This window comes from Nyctereutes procyonoides, unplaced genomic scaffold (genome assembly GCF_905146905.1).
Source record: "Nyctereutes procyonoides isolate TBG_1078 unplaced genomic scaffold, NYPRO_anot_genome, whole genome shotgun sequence".
NCBI lineage: Eukaryota > Metazoa > Chordata > Mammalia > Carnivora > Canidae > Nyctereutes > Nyctereutes procyonoides.
Window position 1 is genome coordinate 1,525,772 of NW_026575035.1, and position 12,753 is coordinate 1,538,524.

A 12,753-nucleotide genomic window follows, 5' to 3' on the forward strand; every position below is an offset into this window, starting at 1 on the left:
GGGGCTTGCGGCTGGCACCAGGCTCTCCTCGGCCTTGGGCTTCTACTCCTGAAGCCGTCCAGCTGCGCGGATGGAAGTTCTATTTTCTGTTGGCAGACGGCGGAGGAGGGGGGGGGGCGGGCTGAAGAGCGGTTTCCCTCAAGAACAAACCGCGGACGCCCGTCTTTCGGCGCGAAAACGCCTCCTTCGGCAGCCACGACGCACGCACAGCGCGAGGCCCTGGACGTAAGCACCCAGCCGTCCGGCGGGCCGCGGCGAGGGGCCGTGACGTCATCAGCACCCGCCCGCCGCGCGCCGGGTCGGGAAGGTCACGGAGGGCAGGGCGCGCAGGGTTTCCTTGGTGCGGTCCTCGCGCCGCGCGTCCCCGTCGACGGCCGGGCCTCGCAGGTAAGCGCCGCGGAGCCCGGGAGGCAAAGACGCGAGCGCCCCCCACCCCACCCCCAGGCCGGGGAGAAAACAGCTGAACACAGAATCTGTAGATGGCCTCCTTGGGGGGCGGGGGGCAGTAGCCTGGAAGTTTCCAAGTATCAAGGGGGGAAAAGAAAAAAAAATCTTGAAATACTGAGCTAAGAAAAAATAAGAAGAAATAAATAATAATAAATATTTAATAATAAATAAAATAAATAAGAAATACTGAGCAAAGAAAATATATAAGAATTACTGAGCAAAGAAAATAAATGAATAAATAAGAAATGCTGAGCAAAGAAAATAAATAAGTAAATACTGAGCAAAGAAAATAAATACTGAGCAAAGAAAAAAATTATAAGAAATAAATAATAAATATTTAATAATTAAATACTGAGCAAAGAAAATAAATATATAAGAATTACTGAGCAAAGAAAATAAACGAATAAATAAGAAATGCTGAGCAAAGAAAATAAATACTGAGCAAAGAAAATAAATACTGAGCAAAGAAAAAATTATAAGAAAAAAAGAATAAATATTTAATAATTAATAAAATAAATAAGAAATACTGAGCAAAGAAAATAAATATATAAGAATTACTGAGCAAAGAAGATAAATAAAATAAGTACTGAGCAAAGAAAATAAATATATAAGAATTACTGAGCAAATAAATAAGAAATGCTGAGCAAAGAAAATAAATAAGAAATACTGAGCAAAGAAAATAAACAAACAAATAAATAAATAAATAAATTCTGAGCAAAGAAAATACATACATACATACTGAGCAGAGATCCAACGTGGCTTCAGGGAACAAATAAAAGAATAAAATACTAGTTAGGTTTTCCTACATTAGTCGCTAAATGACTAACAGGTATTTGCGAAAAAGATTTGAGATTTCGGGGAGCCTGGGGGGCCCAGTGGTTGAGCGTCTGCCTTTGGTTCAGGGCGTGATCCCGGGGTCCTGGGATCGAGTCCTGCATCGGGCTCCCCGCGGTGCTCCCCTTGTCCCCCTCTGCCTGTGTGTCTGCCTCTCACTGTGTGGCTCTCGTAAGTAAGTAAAATCTTTTAGAGAGAGAGAGAGAGAGAGAGAGATCCCTGGGTGGAGCGGTTTGGCGCGATCCTGGAGACCCGGGATCGAATCCCACGTCGGGCTCCTGGTGCATGGAGCCTGCTTCTCCCTCTGCCTGTGTCTCTGTCTCTCTCTCTGTGTGTGTGTGTGACTATCATAAATAAATTTTAAAAATCCTAAAAAAAAAGAGAGAGATTTAAATGATGAACGCTGGCGTTACTTAAAAAGTAAAGGGGGGGGGGGATGCCTGCGTGGCTCAGCAGTTGAGGGGCTGCCTTCCCCAGGGCATGATCCCGGAGTCCCAGGATGGAGTCCCACATGGAGCTCCCTGCCAGGAGCCTGCTTCTCCTTCGGCCTCTCTCTCTCTGTGTCTCTGTCTCTCATGAATAAATAAAACCTTAAAAAAAGATGGATGAAGGCTATTAAGCCCCAAAACTAGAGAGCACACAAACCCTGGCAAAGGGAGGGAGGAGGTACTTCATGTTCTGAATGCTGCCCTAAATATGGCTAAATTCTACAAGGAAAGATAATTTCTATAAATGTTAATAATAGAATAATAATTGAATAGAATAACAGAATATCCAAAAGAAACAGATGCTGTTGTTCTGTTTGGAAACTCCTGTAGAAAGGAAGATACATCTTAAATATTCAGGAACAGAGCATCAAGCTCTTTAAAAGAACCAGGAAATCACTAGCAGAAGGAGGCATAGTTAGAAAATCTACATATCAGTTTAAAGTCATTGAATGCACTTCAGCATGAGTTGGTAGAAACCTGTATGTTGGCTTATACTGTCTTTTTCTGAGGATTCCAGAACCTCAGGCATTCACTGGGATCACCTGTCAGTAGGTCCACGACATCCACCAGGCTCTGGAAGCAAAGCACAGACAAAGCTCTTCCGGTCTGCTTTTCTAGATTTATGATGACATTCTCCTCCATCAAAATGTTTGCATGTTTTTTTCTCCCATCTTTGACCTTTTCTGTATTTTTCTTGTCCCGCAGATATATACAAAGTGATTAAAAGATACTATTTTTAATTTCCCTTCTTATTTTTGTACTAAAGGTTTGTTTTTGTTGTAGTAATACAATGACAAAGATAGTATTGTCATTTTAAGGAGGTTACTTAAGCAATTATCTGACTTTTTTTAAGATTTTATTTATTTTTTCATGAGAGACAGAAAGTGAGGCGGAGACACAGGCAGAGGAAGAAGCAGGCTCCTTGCAGGGAGCCCTATGTGGGACTCTATCCCAGGTCTCCAGGATCAGGCCCTGGGCTGAAGGCAGCGCTAAACCACTGAGCCACCCGGGCTGCCCTTATCTGATATTTTTTTAAAGATTTTATTTATTTATTTATTTGAGAGAAAGCAGGGGGAGGGGCAGAGAGAGGAGGATAAGCAGACTCCCCGCTGAGCGCGGAGCCCAATTTCATGCTGGGCTGGATCCCAAGACCTGGAGATCATGACCTGAGCTGAAGTCAGACACATAACTGACTGAGCCACCGAGGTTCAACATTTATCCAACATTTTACATTACATAGGTTAAAGAACATTAAGATAAAATCTGTTTTTTTAAGGGAAAAATATATCTCTAAAGTGTGTGTATATATGAATGTGTGTATCATGTATGTGTATATATATGCTAAGGTGCATACAAATCGATCTTCTTTAACACCTTAATACATGACCTGTGAGATGTCATGATCAAGCAAGATACATTGCCCTAAAAATTTAAACACACAATTGCAGAATTCTCATACTTCCAAAGTTTCATGCATTATGCCTATAAAACTCCCTTTTATTACTATCAATGTGTGAAATATGGGCCTAATTCAGTAACAAGTGTTTTCTACAGCCTTTCCATACATTTCTACATAGTGAGATGCCTTACTGTACTTAACTGTAAGCATGTTACTAGAAATTATGTCTTTGGTTTTGCAGCTTCAAATTAACCCTCAGCCTCTCAGCCTCTAAAAACAAGCAATAACTTTGCAAGTGAAAGTTAGAGTCCTGAGCACCTTAGAGAAGCATTCCCTGAAGTCTATTCTGTGGACAGCAGTAAGAACCTGTGTGAAAGCCTGTGTTTAAAGGAGTGGGGGCAGGTGGTAGGATCCTTGTTAAAAACATTTTGGGAAACATTTTATATCCTCCCTGTTGGAGATTCACAACATATATTTACATATTAAAGACTCTTACACTTATGCTCAATTGATTTTCAACAAAGGTGCCAAGGCAGTTCAATAGGGAAAGGGTAGTCTTTTCAATGAATGGTGCTGGGACAATTGGATATCCACATGCAAAAAAGATATATTCAAACCCTTACCTCCCATCACACTCAAAGTTTAACTCCAAATGAATCATTCATCTAATCGTAAGAGCTAAAATTATAAGACTCTTAGAAGAAATGTAGAAAATTCTCATGACTTTCATAAATGACCAAAAAAGCACAAGTAATAAAAAATTTGATAGGTTGAACATTATCAAAATTAAAAATATTTGTGCTTAAAAAGACACCATTAAGAAAGTAAAAAGAGGGGATCCCTGGGTGGCTCAGCGGTTTGGCACCTGCCTTTGGTCCAGGATGTGATCCTGGAGTCCCAGGATCAAGTCCCACATTGGGCTCCTGGCATGGAGCCTGCTTCTCCCCCTGCCTGTGCCTCTGTTTCTATCTGTATCTCTCATGAATTAATAAATATAATCTTTTTTTTTATGATAGTCACACACACAGAGAGAGAGAGAGAGAGAGAGGCAGAGACACAGGCGGAGGGAGAAGCAGGCTGCATGCACCGGGAGCCCGACGTGGGACTCGATCCTGGGTCTCCAGGATCGCGCCCTGGGCCACCCAGGGATCCCAATAAATATAATGAAAGAAAAAAGAAGAAAGAAGAAAGAAGAAAGAAAAAAGAAAAAAGAAAAGAAAAAAAGAAAGAAAAGAGAGAGAGAGGGAGGGAGGGAGGGAGGAAAGAGGAAGGAAGGAAGGAAGGAAGGAAGGAAGGAAGGAAGGAAGGAAGGAAGGAAGGAAAAAGAAAGAAAGAAAGAAAGAAAGAAAGAAAGAAAGAAAGAAAGAAAGAAAGAAAGAAAAGAAAGAAAAGAAAAGAAAAGAAAAGAAAAGAAAAGAAAAGAAAAGAAAAGAAAAAGATGGGACACTTGGGTAGCTCAGTGGTTGAGCATCTGTCTTCGGCTCAGGTCATGATCCCAGGGTCCTGGGATTGAGTCCCACATCAGGCTCCTCTCAGGGAGCCTGCTTTTACCCCTGACCTATGTCTCTGTCTCTCTCTGTGTGTCTCTCATGAATAAAGAAAAAAAATTTTAAAAGAAAAAAAGTGAAAAGATACACCACAGAGAAGGTACTTGCAGATATTTGATTAAGGCTTTGTATCCAGAATACAAGGAACTCTTGCAACACAATAATAAGAAAACAATCCATTTTAAAAATGGACAAAATATCTCCATAGACATTTAAGCAAAGAAGATATGTGAATGGCCAATAATTACATGAAAAGCTCCTCCATATTATTTGCCATTAGGAAATCAAATCAAAACCACAAATGAGGTCAGCCCGGGTGGTTCAGCAGTTTAGTGCCACCTTCAGCCCAGGGCCTGATCCTGGAGTTCTGGGATCAAGTCCCACATCGGGCTCCCTGCATGGAGCCTGCTTCTCCCTCTGCCTGTGTCTCTGCCTCTCTCTCTCTCTCTGTGTCTCTCATGAATAAATAAATGAATAAAAATTAAAAAAAAACACAACTGAGATGCCACAAGTCACCACTAAGATGAGTAGGTGGGGAAGATGTGGGAAAATTAGAACTCATACAGTGCAAATGGAAATGCAAAATAGTGCAGCCATTTTGGAAAGCAGTTTGGGGGGTTCTTAGAAAGTTAAACATAAACTTTTATCATTCACAACTTTAATCCTAAGTATATACCCAAGAGAAGTAAAAATGTATGTCCATATTTGTACATCAATATTAAGTAGTATTATTCACAGTAGCCAAAATTCACAGTGGAAACAATTCACATGCCCATAAACTCATGAATGGATTAAAAAAATGAGTTATATCCATATAGAATACCATTTGTCAGTAAATGAAGTACTGATACATGCTACAAAGTGGATGAACCTCAAACACATTATGCTTAATGAAAGAAACTAGACACACACACAAAAATATTGTATGAGTCTATTTATGTAAAATTTCCAGAAGAGGCAAATCTATAAAGACAGAAAATAGATTAGTGGTTGCCTGGGCCTGGAGATGGGAATTCAAAGTAATAGCAAATGAGAACATGGGATGCTTTTGAGGTGATAAAAATGTTCTAAACTTCTGTTGTTAGCAGTGGTTGTACAGCTATGTAAATTCACTAAAAATCATACAATTGTGCCTTTAAAACAAGTGAATTTCATGGCATATAAATTATACCTCAATGAAGCTGTTGTTGTTATTTAAAGGAAAGGGTGTTCTCTGTTGAAAACAGTTTGGGAAACCTTTTTTTTTTAAGGTTTTTTTTTATTTATTTATTTACGATAGTCACAGAGAGAGAGAGAGAGAGGCAGAGACACAGGCAGAGGGAGAAGCAGGCTCCATGCACCGGGAGCCCGATGTGGGATTCGATCCCGGGTCTCCAGGATCACGCCCTGGGCCAAAGGCAGGCCCCAAACCGCTGCGCCACCCAGGGATCCCGGGAAACATTTTTTATATCCTGTGTCTCTGAGAGTCACAACATATATTAACATATTAAAGACCAAGAAACTCTATGGTAAAGAACCCTATTTAATTTTTTAATCCAACATAAACCAAATTTATTTGACCACAGGAACTTTAAAAAAAATTACACCAATTAAATCGTTTCAAAATGAGTGTTAAGGGAAACATAATTAGGAATTGCTGAAGGGAGTTCCCTCCACTCTCTCTCCCTTAACTTCTCCAAGGCCTCGAGTTTAAGGAAATGGCAAATACTTGACTAATCTTGAGACTTTTTAGCAAAAATAAATACAATTTATATATTTAGTGAGTCCATATGAATCAGCAAGCTGGAAAGGCCTCTCCACCCACCCATGACTGACGTTGTGTGTACCAGATTTCTGCTGGGGTGTTAGGCTGAGAGGCTGAGATTAAACAGTAATTATAAATGAAACTGAATGTAATCGATTACATAATTTTGAGTTGTTCCAGGTTAATTCCACTACTAAAATTATATCAAAATTAGAGCATTAAGAAGGATTACTGTTAAAAGAAAAGTAGATGTGAATAAAGCGCCTGATCCATGTGTGAATCGTGTTCAAAGGACTTGGCTCATATTTGAATCATGTATAACAGTTGAATGACAAACATGTACTTGCTAGATTCCTCAGTCATTAGTTAAATAACTGATGTAGACCATACCTTGAGTCCTGATCATGGGAACTAACATTGGAAAAGACTGGGAAGCCACCAATTCATAGGTCTATTGTTTTTTTATGGGGGGTAGGGTGATTGCTGCACCTAAGGTCTGAGGAAAATTTTATTAGAATTATTTACATAAGGAAAAGAGGCATTTTTAAAAGGATTAACAAGTAAGGTATATTCTGCAAACAAGTATTTTATAATTTTCTGTCAAAGAGAGAAATGATTGTGGGGATGAGAAATGGATAAAGGATGTATTATACCCAACTGGTTACTTTGTGAAAAATTTCTTATAACCATATTAACAAAGAAGGGGGGGCCTGGGTGGCTCAGTGAGTTAAGCAACTCCTGATTTCGGCTCAGGTCATGATCTCGGGGTGGTGAGACTGAGTCCTACAACTGGCTCTGTGGTCAACATGGAGTCTGCCATTCTCTCCCTCTACCTCTCCCACCTGCTCATGTACACACTCTCTTTCTTTCTCTGTCTAAAATAAATAAATCTTTTTTTTTAAAAAAAGAAAACTACCACAAGCACATATATATTTTTAAAGATTTTATTTATTTATTCATGAAAGAGAGAGAGAGACAGGCAGAGACAGGCAGAGGGAGAAACAGGTTCCATACAGGGAGCCTGATGTGGGACTCGATCCCAGGTCTCCAAGATCACATCCTCAGCTGAAGGGTGCACTAAACCACTGGACCACCAGGGCTGCCCATAAGCACATATTTATATGAAATACTACAGGACGATGAAATGGATTTGCTAAGAGAAGGATAATTTTTAATGATCCTTGTTTGGGAAGAATTTGACTTCGAGCAAGGCACAGAGAATGTTATTTGTCCTTTGTCCTTTTTCCAAATATATGCAAATAATATTGATTAGCCCAAAAGATACCAGCCAGAATTTCAGAAATGTTGGTTTTCACATTTGGGAAATGAATATAAACTTTTGTGGAATTATTTTAGGGGCATGCAGGGTAGAAAACCAAAAGAACATTTTAAATACCATTTTGTATAAATTTTGCAGTAATCTATTCATAGTTACTTGTAACTAGAATACTCTTTTAAACAAAAGTTTGCATTGAACAGGAAAACAAAAATCATCCAAAATTAAACTTGTTTAAGCAAGAGGAGAAAACTCTCCTTGTTCAGATAAAGGGAAAAAGCAAGAACTTTTTGATAATGTCTAAAATCTGAATTTGTGTTTTAAGTACACATGTAAACTGCAGCTTAATAACATGCTTATGACAAAAGAACAAGTCAGAAAGTCCCAGTCCACTTTGGAAACCCAAAATACCCTCTTTCTCCCAATCATCCCTATCCAGATTAATCTGATTTTTGTCCATAATCTAACTTTTGTTTATGCCAGTACTTGTCTATAAAGTTTGGGTTTCAACTATACCTATTTTGCAAATTCCACTTCCACTTCTTACTGGCTTTCTTATGCTAGATTTAAGGTCTTTCCCTCAAAATCAGGCTTACCTCTGACAGTATCACATCTTCATATATTCTTCATATCTCTTCATGCTGACTGAATCATGTTTTCTCAAAAACAACTTTGCAATTTCTGATGTACATTTGCTGGTTTCTAAATTGAAAAGTAAAATATTTTTCACTCCTACTTATAAACAGAATGCCTTATGTTAACTCCAGGCTGTATGAAGGGTTGAGGATGTGAAGGAGTTAGATGGAGAAGTCAGGCAAAGACTCTTTTGAAGGATAGGAGTAGAGTTGTTTTTTTTTTTAAGATTTTATTTACTTATTCATGAGAGACACACACAAAGAGAGGCAGAGACACAGGCAAGAAGAAGCAGGCTCCATGCAGGGAGCCCAATGTGGGACTCGATCCCGGGACTCCAGGATCACACCCTGAGCCAAAGGCAGACACTTAATCACTGAGCCACCCAGGCATCCAAGGAGCAGAGTTTATTTGTAAGGGGACTCTTCTGTTCAGTGATAAAAGTCACCTCTAGGTGCCTCCTGAATCTGGGTAAAATGACAAAAGAAGGACCCCTGTCAAGACTTTCTCCATATTTATGTGTCACTTCATTTTAACCTATAGCTTAAAATGATCTCCATTCTCTCCTGCTGGATCCAAGCATTGTTAAGTATCTAGTGATTGTTTTAAATAACTTTAGTAATAATTATGTAATCACCTTCATGGAATGTAGAATGAAATGAGAGAAGAAAAAATAATCACCCTTTGTTCTATTACTGTTAGAACACCCTTTGTTCTATTCTGCAACTGTTAGCATTTTAATGTGTTTCCTTCCTTTTTCTATCAGCTCTTTTTTGCATAGTTGTGTTGATAATCTAGTTAAAATTTGGGGTTCACTTCTATAGAATGAGATCTCCCTGGTTACTAAATGTTCTTCATAATCATGATGTGCAAGCTCTACATAATGCAACAAACTTGACAGTCTTTAATTTTAAACATTTAGAAAATCATAAACAATACTGTGATGAGCATTTTCTGCATATGCTCTATCAATATTTTGGGTTTAATAATTATCTTTAATGAATCTTAGCCCTCCAAGACTCAAACAATACAGTAGAGTGGTACTCCAGGAGGGAGTCCACAATGACAATGGATGACAACCTTCTAGAAATTTGCACTGATTTTAAAACTTTAAAAAATGTATTAGGAGTCAGATTTGTAGTTTGTTTAAGTCAACCAGCCACTCAGAATTATAAGCAAAAGAGAAAAGACGAAAAAAACGTCAAGAGGAGCAGAGGGCCTTGAAGATCATTTCTTCCAACTTTATCAGGGAGGGTATCCTACTTGCTAGAGAGCAAGTAGAAATGCTGTCATTTCCTTTGATTGGATATCCAAAGGAATACACCCTTGTTAGTTAATGTCAGACTCCTGTGGACTTGACAGCTGCTATTATCAAGATAAAAAATAGATAGTTTGACTTAAATGGGAATAAAAGGAAAATTAGAATTAAAATTTTTTTAAAAATTTATTTATTTAAATAATCTCTACACCCAATATAGAGGTCAAACTCACAACCCCAAGATCAAGGGTTGCACGCTCTTCCAACTGAGCCAGCCAGATACCCTGAAAATTAGAATCCCATAACCTTGTGTTATTTTTTTTTTAACCTTTTGTTCTTTTTTTTTTTTGAAAAATTTATTCATGAGAGACACAGAGAGAGAGAGTCACAGACACAGGCAGAGGGAAAAGCAGGCTCCATGCAGGGAGCCGGACATGGGACTCGATCCTGGGTCTCCAGGATCAGGCCCCGGGGCCGAAGGCGGCACTAAACCTCTTGAGCTGACAGGGCTGCCCTTTAACCTTTTGTTCTTAATAAACATAGTTTACGTGGGGCATCTGGCTGGCTCCTCAGTAGAACATGCGACTCTTGATCTTGAGATCGTGAGTTTGAGTCCTATGCTGGGCACAGAGATTCCTTTAAAAAAAAAAAAAAGTAAACCTTTAAAAAATAGTTTACATTTTATCTTCATTAAAGAATCCAGCCAGCGGTCGGTCATTGGCTGGCTCAGTCGCTAGAGCATGAAACTCTTGATTTCAGAGTTGTGAGTTCGAGCCCACATTGTGTATAGAGATTACTTAAAAATATAATCTTTAAAAAAATAAAGAACCGAGGGAGTGCTACTCAAGGTTATATGCTGCAGTATTTTCAGTATTTTCATAGATGGAAATGGTTGATAAGCCACAAACTGGTTTCTTCAATCTCATTCTTCATTACTTCCTCCCAAATAATGTATTTCATTGTTAATATAAAAGTGCACTGTTATACTCTCAAAAGAACTTGGCAGTTCATAAATAAAAATGGGGGGAAAATATGCAAATCTTTGCCAACCTCCAAGTCCCTTCAGGTTAATTTAACTGTCACACGTAGTTTCCGAGGAAAAGAAGCAGCCCGTGACTGTAAACCAGCTGGTTAATTCATCTACACTTGCATCAAGAATTTCACTGAATTGTAATTTTTTCATCACAATTTGATTTACTGTGACGAAAGCATTGATGAGGTCAGTAACTATATTTTGCTCAAACTGATTATTCAGTAACTGTAGGTAAATCTTGAAGCATCCTGCAGCAAATAACAGTTCCTTTGTCACGACATCACAGAATACCAGCATTAGATAATTAATTTAAATTTCCCATACCTGTAACACGATTCTTAACATGTCAGTAAGATAATAATAGAGTTGTTGTTTATAGTTGCTCACAATATTCTTTTCTGCTTCCTCAAAAAAACAAAACTCCAGACATTACAAATTCATTTTTAGTGTATCTGTTTGAACTTTAATGGGCTCTAATTAATTTCCTAGGGACTGTTTGTCCTAGTTTGGGTCATCCTGTTGGTTCTTTTTTTTTTTTTTTAAGATTTATTTATTTTACTTGAGTGAGAGAGAGAGAGGTGGAGGGAAGAGAAGGAGAGAGAGAATCCCAAGTAGGCTCCTCACTGAACATGAAGCCCATGTAGTGCTCCATCTCATGACCCTGATCATGACCTGAGCGGTATTCAAGAGTTGGACACTTAACCAACTGAGCCCCCAATTAGGTTGGAATCCCATTTGGATTTGACGATGTTGCTTGTCTCTGCAACTGGGTTAAGAACAAAATAGAAGAGAGGGCTCTGGGGCCCTAGCTCTTCCCTCCATTTCCACTGGCATGTAAACTAGTGGTGGCTGTTCTGGTTATCTATGGCTGCATAACAAGCTACCTGTACTTAGTGGCTTAAAACAACAGCTATCATTTATTTTGCTCATAAATCTACAATTTGGACAGGGTTCACCAGGGACAGCCTTTTTCTTTGCCACAGCATCAGCTGGTGACAACAGCTATGGTCTGGAACCATCATCCAAGGACCCACTCACATGTCTAGCAATTGATGCTAGCTGGCAGCTGGGACATTAGTTGGGGCTATTGGATGGAACACCTGCATGTGGCCTCTCCATGAGCCTGCTTGGCTTCTTCACATAGAAGCTGGGTTCTAAAAGCAGGTGTCCTAAGAGGACAAAGCAAAAGTCCATGGCATTTTTAAGTCATATGGCATCACTTGCAACTGTATTATATTGATCAAGGCAATCACAGAGATCTGCCCAGGTTCAAAAGGAGGAGACCTAAACCACACTACTTGATAGGAAGAATGTCGGGTCTCATTGTTCAAGGAGCACGTGGGATAGGGTATATTGTGGTGGTCATCTTTGGAAAATAAAATCTTCCACAGTTGCTAAATGAATCATTCAGGTGGAAATATTCATTTTTTCAAAGGCTGTTTTAAAAATATTTAGGTATTCATGTCTATATTAGGTATTCATGTCTAAGTAAAATTATCTAAACATTGGCAGTATCTCAGGAATAGTATTGGTGTATGTTGAACACTAAGCTAGGGGCTAGGGTTCTAAGGAGGAATAAGGCATTGTCTTTGCCTTCTTTTTTTTTTTAAGGATTTTATTTATTTATTCATGAGAAACACAGAGACAGAGGTAGAGACATAGGCAGAGGGAGAAGCAGGCTCCCTGTGGGATCATGACCTGAGCCAGAGGCAGAGTCTTAGGCAGAGGGAGAAACAAGCTCCCTGTAGGATCACCACCTGAGCTAAAGGCAGACACTCAATCACTGAGCCACCCAGGTGCCCCTGTCCTTGCTTTTAAGGAGTGTATAATCTCTTGGGAGATATCCTGAAATAAAGAATTACAATTATATGTGATGAGTGCAACAGTGTATGTATTAATATGTATGTGAAAAGTAAACTGCCTCTCATTCTATCTTAGTGAAATATAGATGCCTTCACAGAAGAGGACCCTTTATACTGGCTCTTAAGTATAATAAAAAAGGACGGAGAAGGAATTATTTATAGTCAGGGGAACAAGATACCTCATTAGTCATATTTCTAATGAGGATACCAACTTTCAGACTATTGGAAATAA

General features: G+C 39.1%; 1 long non-coding RNA gene across 1 annotated transcript in view; it reads left to right on the forward strand.

The window, feature by feature from the left end:
* Positions 1 to 293: 293 nt before the first annotated feature.
* LOC129505339 (uncharacterized) overlaps positions 294 to 12,753 on the forward strand; it is a 33,500-nt gene continuing 21,040 nt past the window's right edge. The window contains exon 1 of the long non-coding RNA XR_008663509.1: positions 294 to 387. This is a non-coding gene — a long non-coding RNA (uncharacterized LOC129505339). The remainder of the gene's footprint in view (positions 388 to 12,753) is intronic.